Raw genomic sequence first — 9737 nt, 5'->3', positions numbered from 1 at the left:
GCCGGGACCCCCCTCCCGGGACGTCCCCACCGCGCGCGGATTGGCCGCGGCCCCGCCGCGGTCCCGCCCCCATGGACGGCGCAGCCAATCGGGGCCCGGCGCTACGCGAGGCGGCGGGCGGCGCGAGGCGGCCTCGAGCGTGAGGGGCAGGAGTCGGGGAGATGGAAGGTCTGTGTGGGTACGCTTCGGAGCCTTCTCCTTCTTCTTCTCTTCTTCTTCCTCCTCCTCCTCCTCCTCCTCGTTACAGAATCAGTTGGGTTGGAAAAGACCTCTTGAGATCATCGAGTCCAACCTGTGACCCAACACTACCGTGTCAACCAGACCGTGGCACCAAGTGCCACGTCCAGTCTTTCCTTAAACACCTCCAGGAAAGGTGACTCCGCCGCCTCCATGGGCAGCTCAATGTCTTAGTCACCCATTCTGTGAAGAAATTCCTCCTAATGCCCAACTTGGAGATCCCCTGGAGCAGCTTAAGACTTGGAACATCAGACTTGCAGAGCAGTTGGCCCCCGGTTAATTAGTTGCCTTTCCTTCTGTAGACCTACAGGCAGGAGGATCTTGAAATTCAAACATCCTTTTGTTTTGAAATGTGTGTGATAAGAGGCTGCCAGCTGTGTCAGGGGAGATTTAGGTTGGATATTAGGAAAAGGTTCTTCACCCAGAGGATGGTCGGGCACTGGAACAGCCTTCCCAGGGAAGTGGGCACGGCCCCAACCCTGAACAGAGCTCAAGGAGCATTTGGACAATGCTCTCAGGCACATGGTGTGATTCTTGGGAAGGTCCTGTGCAGGGCCAGGAACTGGACTCGATTTTCCTTGTGGGTCCCTTCCAACTGAGGATATTCTATGACTCTATGATTCTAACACAGGGTGAGCTGCTGCTGCCCTCAACCACAGCCACCATGTCTGGCCTCAGCACCCCCAAGTTCCGTGCCTGCTGCCCCTGCCCTCTGCCTCCTCTTTGCCCCCAGAAGCCTAAATCTGGTGGTGTAAACATGAGGTGGAAAGCTGAGGCTATGAGTGGTCGTAGCCCTGGCAGTCAGGCCGGTTTAGGCAGTGAGTGACCCGCAGGGCTGTGGAGTTGCTTGGGAGGTTTCTGCCATGCCTGAGGCAGAGTCGTGCCTGACCCGTCTCCATAGTCGGGAAGAGGTTTCCACATCTCCTTCTGAGTGCATGCAAGGCTGGAAGTTCAGCAGGGCCGGAACGTTTGTAAACAGGTACGTTGAAAGTCCACAGTTGCTGTGGGGTTTCCATGCTGGAAGTGCTGTGGGAAATGCAAGCTCTGGTCACTTCTGCTCTCTGGTGCCTCTGCCTGTCCAATAGGTGCTGATCTGTGGTTTGCTAATGCTCCAGATCTTGCCTTAAAATTAGGAAGTTAAACAAGTGATAAAATGTTACTTTGTGCCATTTTTGAAAAGGGTAAGTAATATGACCCCAGTGACTGGTTAACTTAGTAGTTATCCTAATCAAAATAAAAAATCTTTTGTGGAATTCAGGCAATAAAAACTTGAAATGAAGGAAAATGATGCAAATCTATGCAGTGTTTTGGTTAAAATAGATATCAATACTGTTTTGAGGAGGTACTTGACTCAAGACTCAGTGCTACATGATATTCTCATTAACATTAGGTGCCTGCTGTGCCAATAAACCCATGCAAATGGGATTTGCTACCAGGTCTCTAGAAGAAGAAAGCTGTATGAACATTAGTTGGTGTCTAAAACAGTTCCAGTAGCAGGTCCTGTGTCCTTCTGTGGTTTTGGCTGCTGCTGCAAAAATTTGGCTCCAGGATTAATGGAATCACAAATAATGATAAGCACAGGACACTGATGAGAACAGTTGGTAGAAGCAGCCTGTTCAAACTTAGTGAATTTTAATTCATCAAAATATATAGTTGTCGATCTTAGGAACCAAGTGTGGAGGCCATAAGTGGAGAATAGAAGACTATAGCCTGGGAAGGTAGTGACTTTGAGAAGGATTTAAGGGTCAGATAAGAAAGCAATCAGATAAGGGCTCTCCTGTGTGTTGCCACGGCAGAAAAGGATTAATCAATGTATAAACAAAAGAATTAAAAAAAGTTTATTTTACCTCTCATGTTTGGCCTCAACAATGCTTTCACAGGGTAGTGCACACAGCACTGGTTTTCAGATTTTAAGGAGCATGTTGGAATAGAAGAGAGAGCAAAAGAATGAGGCAAAGTGGTTCTGGTGGTTGGAGAAAATGCATTACACTGGAATGTTTTAAGAGCTCATGCTGTTAAAAGTTATCTGAAAGAGAATTGGGAGGTGACTTGATTGTGGTGTATAGGAACATTCCTGGGGGGAAATACAGGATATTAAAGGTCTCTTTTATCTATTGAAGAAAGGCATAATGGGAAGTAATGGCCAGAGGCAAAAGCCAGACAAATTCAAATAGGAAATAAGACATACTTTTTTCCATGGTTAACCACCAGAATACATTCCCAAGAGAAGCTGAGGATATGCCATCTTTTCATGTCTTCTGTTGAAGATTAGATGTATTTCTGAAAATTATTTTTTAGCTGAGCAGACGTTATGCTTTATGTTATTGGATGAATACAGGTTAAAATCTGATGGTCTGTAAGCACAGCACCGGGGTGATCTAGTGGGACCATCGTGTTTTAAATTCTAAGTGCCAGAAGCAGACATTTCATTAATAACCATGAGCATTAGAATCAATTTTTTTTGACTCAAAATACTTAGGTACCATAAAAAAGCTGATCTGAATTAAGCTTTTGGCTCCAGAACTTACTTACTAAGACAATATCTAAGGGTTTTGGCCTTTTCTTTCCTAAATTTACTCTCTTGTGATTACTTGGAAAAATTTCTCTGCGTTTTCATTTGAATTTCTGAAGGAGCAGATCTTTACAAGAAAATTCATTTGGTGCATTCTGATTCTCTTGGCCTTGAGGCAGTTTTACGTATTTGATATTCACGTTGTGAAATATTTCATAGAGGATTATTATCCAGAGTGCTCAGGTAACTGCACCAAATGAATCCTGATAGATTTCCTATATTGTACATTATGTATATTTGTATGTGGCATATGTTTTCATTGTTGAGTCTTAACCTCACTTGAGGCATTATAATATGAACAATTATATTACCAACAGAGGAGCTGCTGTTACTGAAAGAGGGATGAATGAAATATAAATAAGATTTCAGATCAGCAGCTTGGCAGGGAAACATGAAAAAATCCACCCTTGAAATGGTACATGATCAATTTTTCTATCTTGAGATTGGAAGGTGTGCTGTCATTTCTCTGCCTTCTGAGAAATGCTAATCCTGCAAGATACATGTGCTTCCTAATTTACATGCTTCCCTGGCTCTTGGGCAGAAAATGCAAAGACAGGAGCTGAAAAACAAGCTGCTGCCTCTTTTGTGCATTTTCCCAGAGTCAAGCCACAAACAATCTCCTCTTAAACACAGAACAAACTGAAATCTGTTAATTAACTTGATGATGAATTCTGGAATGAGATCTGAATAACTGTACGGGGGGGAAAAAAATCACAGTGATTACAAAGGATAAAGCAAGACTTGTCTTTATGGGATGTGCTTGGTAACTTAAAAAAGCAGAAAGTGTTTGTGTGTGTGTGGTTGAAACTTGTTTACTTTGACTTTGAACTGTTAGCGTGAAAATTACATGACATTAATACTGAAGTAGCTTTTAAATTACCTTTGTGCATTTTAAGGTGAATAAGGATTGCACTGGGCACTCCAAGAGGAGTGTGGAGTGCACCCTAAAACTGAACTTCGGCAGAGAACGTGTTTCTTTGTACCATCTGCAGAAGGTGGCCCCAGAGCTGTGCTGGATACGTGTCAGCTCAGCACACACGGGCTGACTGAGCACGACACCCATAACACAGGCAATTCCAAGGATGCCTGGCAAACCAGCCGTGTTCTCCAGGCTGTGAGTATTTGACAAGACAGCTGTGGGAATCGATGGCAAATGAGGTGCAGAACACATCACACTCACAGCTGCTGCTGTCACTGCCCTGCCTGTGTGACAGCAGCAGCACCAGGAGTCCCTTTCTGAAGCAGAACATCCTGCTTGGTCTCCATTTGGATGGCCACTGGCTACTGAGTGTATTTAACATCGTGGTTCTGCCTTGTAAAGCTTTTAACAACTTAGTTTATCCAAGTCAGCAGCAGCCAGTTGTTTTTCTGTTCTAGTAAAACTAAAGTAGGTAGCAGGATGTTCTCCAGGACTGTAGGATTGTTTTCTGTCATCATCAGAAATAACTTGAATCTGGTCATCTTTTTGTGCAAAAGATATGTTTGATAGCATTTTGTGAAGAGAATTAAGATTATTTCCCAGCACGATGAAGGATGGAAAGGAGCATTCATAGAGGTCTGAAGGGCTGCTTTCCCATTGAAATAATTATTCAAAGGCTGCTAGGGTTTTGTATTATTATTACTGATGTTAAAGTGCCTACAGTCAGAGGAAAGCTTCATTTTAGATGATTTTGAATGTAAATGAATAAAATGTACAAGCCATAAAGTGTTTATTTTTCATTTTTAAAGAAATTGGTGATTTGAGTGCCCAGATTTGAGAAGGCAAGAATTTATTTATTATAAGGTTTATTCTAAGTCTTGAAAAATACGTGGGAGAATAAGGAAAAATGGATTTTATTTCCAATTAATACTTATTGCTGTAAGGAAAAAAAAAACCAAGAGTGTTTTAATCTGTTCTTGAGTATGAGCTATTGCAATAGCCCAGTGAAGGAGCTGGACAAGTTCTGTTACAGGAGTGGGAGAAGAATATGCTGAAGGGTTTTCAGCTCATTTATGCTGCACCCAGTCATTCCTGAGTCCTGCACAGTACTTTCTTAGTAAGCAATTTCAAGTATTAAAATGTTGCTTATCTCTGTAAAAGTTGCTGCTCATGAATCCCAGTGAAAGCTTTTTCAATGGAACTTAAAAGAATTTAGCTGTCTTTAGTAAAAATGTATTTAACGAACCAATTATTTTAGATAAGGTCTAACAACTACATTATTCTGCATGGGTAAAGAAAGATTCAGTATTTTGGAAAGAATAAGGCTTGGTTCTTGTATCTTTTTTTGTTGGTATTCCGATTGCTATGCTAAAAACTTTACAGTTGGAATAAAAAATTAGTTCAATGACTCGCTGCAATCCCTTGATTTCATTTTAGCCTGGGTATGCATTTATTTCTGCAGGATAATGCTCAAAGTTCTGTATGTAAGAGAGCCTTTTGTTGTTGTTGTTGGTTTTGTAACACTTTGCCTGTATTATTTACTTTGCAAATCTGTTAAATTGTGCTCACACAATGCTGTGGCATTTGGGTGTGATAGGGAAAGGTCACTAGTTACCTCAGAAATCTGATCCCTTGGCAGCCTGGATAAATTGAAAGGCTAAGGCCCAAATAACATTAACTTAGCAATAGCATCATGAGCAACAAAAGCAGAAAACACAGGCTTTGTTTAAATGGTGGGTGTTTTGCTTCAGAGTTACAAGCTTGGATTTTCCAGGGAATGGAATCAGTTGGCTTTGGCGTGTTGCTATTTTAGCCCGGGGTGGTGCAGCAGCGTATGTTCTCATGTCACAAGACGTATTTCTTATTATACTGCTGCCTCATTTAGGTGAGAGCCAAGTGTGCCCATTATTCCAGAGTCTGCCCAGCCTGCCTGGGTTGGTTTTTCTATTTTCTTCATATGTCTGTATTGGCACATAATCTGGGAAAGGCACAGAATTTTAGTGACCAGGCATTATATGCAGATGCAAGGTGTGCAATGTCGAGATTTGTTACAGCAAACAAGGGTAAGAAGTTGAAAATACAAGAGACTGCAGTGGTGGGGTCTCCTCTGTAAAATTGCTTTAGGAATGCAGTTGTTATAGTCCTTTCATTCTTCTCTGAACCTAAATCCATGTGTTTAACCATTCTAAACATAATTCAGATAAGACAACATTGTTTAAGGTGCATTTCTATTGTGTTAAAAATGAGATAATTTCATTTTAAACATTATCTTAAAGTATTTTATATCCTCAATTATAGCATGAGAGTGTCTTGCAGTCATTAATTGGCAACTTGTCAGAACAACTCTGTGAGGGAGTGGAACATGTGATTACCACCCCCTTAATTTTACTACTGGGAAAGAGATACAGATTGGGTAACAGTTTCATTATACTTCCATTTCTTCCATTTTCCCAGGTTCCTGTAATTTTAATTTTTTAATTTAGTAATCTGCTGTTTGCATAGTGAGAAAATGGAGATTGGGGTTTTTCCCCCTATGGTTTAAAAAGAGACTAACAAATCCTAAAGCAACAAAAAAACCTTGGTCTTTTTGCCTCTTTATCCCAGGATTTGGAATTGAAAACAAATGAATTTGGGAAACTGGGTGAGAGGCTGGTTGCTTTGTGGGTGGATAGGGGTTTGTTTGCTCTTCTTCAGAAACAAAAAATCAAAAAAGAGGAGGAGGTTTAGATTCCTGCTGTTTCAAAGGTTTGGGTTTTGAACTACCTAGTTGTGGGCATGAAGCTCTCATTTCTGGAAGTTGTTTCTTCACTCTGGCTACCAGCGATTAAATTATACAATTGCTTGTTTTGGAATAAGTGACTGTGCCTTCATTCCCATGCTTTCCTTTATTATCCATGCTGTTTGTCTGTGACAAGTTCCTAAGTTGTGCCTGCATGTGTTTGGGTGCCATCACTGCCTTATTTTATAGCCGTATTTTATTACTAGCAAGATGGCAAAAGAGGGGTAGAATTAAACAAAAAAACAACCAAAACTTGTCCACAGCCTTTCATCAACCTGGAGCCCAGAAGTAGAGGGTTCCTTCTTCCACACATTGTCTAGACTTTGGTGGTCATGCCCAACTTGCAGCCTTTTTATCACTGTGATTTCTGCAGATCTCTTAAATGTATTTTTCATTTAAGAAAGAAATGAGCTCTTTCATGCTGGCTTGAGTCAGCCGCAATTATTGCACATTGGATCAAATTTTATGTGCAGGAGTGGGAGCTACATCCGCGTCTGAAAGCCAGCGGTGCTCCAGGGGCAAACAGCTGCTGAGAACTCCTGGGAGCAGGAGGCTTCTTGTTGGAGCATGCCGAGAGTAACAGGGATCCCAGCTCCTGGTTCCCCAGCAGCAGAACCCTGTTCAAAGGACATACCCCCAGTCCAAGGGTGAAAACAAGCCTCTCCATAGGGCATCATAGAGTTGCAGGGGTGCCTAGGACTGCCATCAGAGTGATCACATCCTAGGAGTTACAGCTTCGTGGTACAAAAAGAAAAAAAGCACCTTTTCAAGAAGCCAGACCCATTCTGATTCCTCAGAGTCATCAAAGGAATGGGAAGGAATGCCACCTTCCCACAGGAATGGGAAGGAATGCATGGGAATCAACCTGAATAGCAGGAGCAGAGAGTTTACCTTGTGGCATCCTGACATGAAAGGGAGGAGCATGTTCAAATCTTACCATCAGGCTGAAAAGTTCATGTGTAGGTAACTAAGCAAGGCATGTACATGCCAAATAAATCCCTAGACAGATTGGTATGATAAGAGAATCAGGATGCAAAGTATAAGATACACAGCTGATGGGAATTTGCCTTAGAATGCACAGATTGTGTTTTAATCAGTTCTGGACTTTTTTCCTTGGAAAATCCCGAATTGCCAAGATTATGAAATGGAGCAGATTCACGTTCAAGGGTGTGTCAGGTTACTCATCACTAGAGTAGGAGGAGTGAAAGCTTCCCTAGGGTTATTTCTGACAACATTTGCTCATTTTCAATTCAAAGATGGAAGAGAAGCCACAATATGGGGGATGTGTTCGTAATTCATAGGAAATGGCAGATACCTTGACAGACAGAAGAGATCTACAGAGGATGAGAGAGCTGTGTGGAGTTGGCTGATAACAAACCAAATGGGAGGATGGCTCTGAAGCTCCATCCCACACCTCAGACAGGGCTAAAAGTGAGATACCTTGAATTCAGTGCAATACAGGGTCTACTGATGGTAGTCAGTTACGACTGCTTTTATAAATAATTGGGTAGACCTCACTTTTTAACAATATAGGATGCCCATTTTTGATGTAAATGTCTAGTGGTCAGAGCTCTTGCCTGGGAAGGACCTTTCTAAGACCTTTTAACAATGTGATAGCCAATACTAATTCATGCTCCTGTTTGTTGCAGGTGAATTGAGAACATCCATGACATCACCAATTTTCCAATCTGATGAAAATGCCAGTGATGCACCTCCCTCAGTGTTCCATCTTTGGGGTGTTACATACTCCCAGTCCCGGGAAGCTTCTCAGGAAAAGAGCAGGTGTGCTCAACACACCTGATGATACTCAGAACAACTTGCTTGCCTTACTGCTGCACCCTTTCCCAGGTAATGCAACCCGTGCATCCCAGGGCGATTCAGAACCTGTATGACAAGTATTTTGGATGTAGCCGGTGGTTCTGCCGGCTCTCGCTCCCAGGGTAGAGTGAGCACTGCTGCTCTTCTTGATGACACAGAAAGTGCTCAGAATTATGTGGGTGTCTGTGATATTTCACAGAATCACAGCATATCCTGAGTTGGAAGGAACCCATCAGGATAATCAAGGTCCAACTCTTGGCCCTGCACAGGACACCCCAAGAATCCCACCATGTGCCTGAGGATGTTGTCCAAACACTTGAACTCTGTCAGGTTTGGTGCTGTGCTTCCCCTTCCCAGGGGAGCCTGAGCCATTTCCTCAAATGTAAATTAACCCTTAAAATATCATCATGAGGGAAGTAATTAACATTTTTGTGGTACTGAGTTAAAATACACAGGGTTACATGACTTGCCCTCAAACATTCAAGTCCTTAAATAAGTGCATTGTCACGATGGGTAAATTCTACAATATTTACTTTGGTCTCTGGAAATGGGACTCAGGTGAATTCCTCTGGCCAAGTTCAAGAAAGCTACCTGTAAATCTTCTGCTGTGGCAGCTGTCTGATCCTAGAAGTATGTAAAATTCCTACCACCTACTCATTTGTTCTGCAAGTTCCACAGGTCACTAAACTGGACTGCCCATGACTGCGCCGGTGTCAGTGACTGGTATGGCCAGGCTCCCATTGAATCCTGCCATGGTTCAGGAACACAGCAAAGACAAGTCTATATTCCACCTGAATACCTGGAGAAACCTACACTACTGTGCACACTTGGAGCCTCATAAGAATCATAGAATCATAGAATCAGCTGGGTTGGAAGGGACCTCCGAGATCATCAAGTCCAACCCTTGATCCAACACCGCTGCAGTTGCTAGACCATGGCGCTAAGTGCCACATCCAGTCTTATCTTAAAAACCTCCAGGGACAGAGAATCCACTACTTCCCTGGGCAGCCCATTCCAATGCCTGATTACCCTCTCTGTAAAGAAATTCTTTCTAATATCTAACCTAAACCTTTCCTGGCACAACTTAAGACCATAAGGCTGAGTCCAGTGTTGTTCTCAGAGAAACCAGAGGCTTCTGTGAAAAAGATGAGGGAAGAGAAGTACCAGAGCTTCCTTCCCATAATATCTTAATAAATGTAGTCAACTGGAGAGTGGAAATCTCAATTCAGTTTCACCTTGTCCTGGTGGGATGCAACCCAGTCATGACTAAGAAGGCTGCTGTAGCCACTAGATTATGGCATAATCTGGGGAACTGCATCTTCCATCCCTCCTCCTGAGTTTAGTCCTCCTGTCTGTAAAACACAGAGGAATAGAAAGAGATCCAGCAAGACATGTAGTTTGGTGATTGGGTT

The 9737-nt window shown here is 42.7% G+C and overlaps 1 long non-coding RNA gene across 1 annotated transcript; it reads left to right on the top strand.

Moving 5' to 3' along the window:
- The first annotated feature begins 823 nt into the window (after positions 1-823).
- Positions 824-8491, top strand: LOC113974859. The gene is made up of 3 exons (XR_003536663.1): positions 824-1216; positions 3706-3923; positions 8157-8491. It is a non-coding gene; the product is annotated as an uncharacterized LOC113974859 (long non-coding RNA).
- The last annotated feature ends 1246 nt before the right edge of the window (positions 8492-9737 follow it).

Source organism: Neopelma chrysocephalum, unplaced genomic scaffold (assembly GCF_003984885.1).
Source record: "Neopelma chrysocephalum unplaced genomic scaffold, ASM398488v2 Primary Assembly neopelma1_24, whole genome shotgun sequence".
Classification (NCBI taxonomy): domain Eukaryota; kingdom Metazoa; phylum Chordata; class Aves; order Passeriformes; family Pipridae; genus Neopelma; species Neopelma chrysocephalum.
The sequence above is the reverse complement of the archived record's forward strand: the minus strand, read 5'-3'. Positions and strand labels throughout refer to the sequence as shown.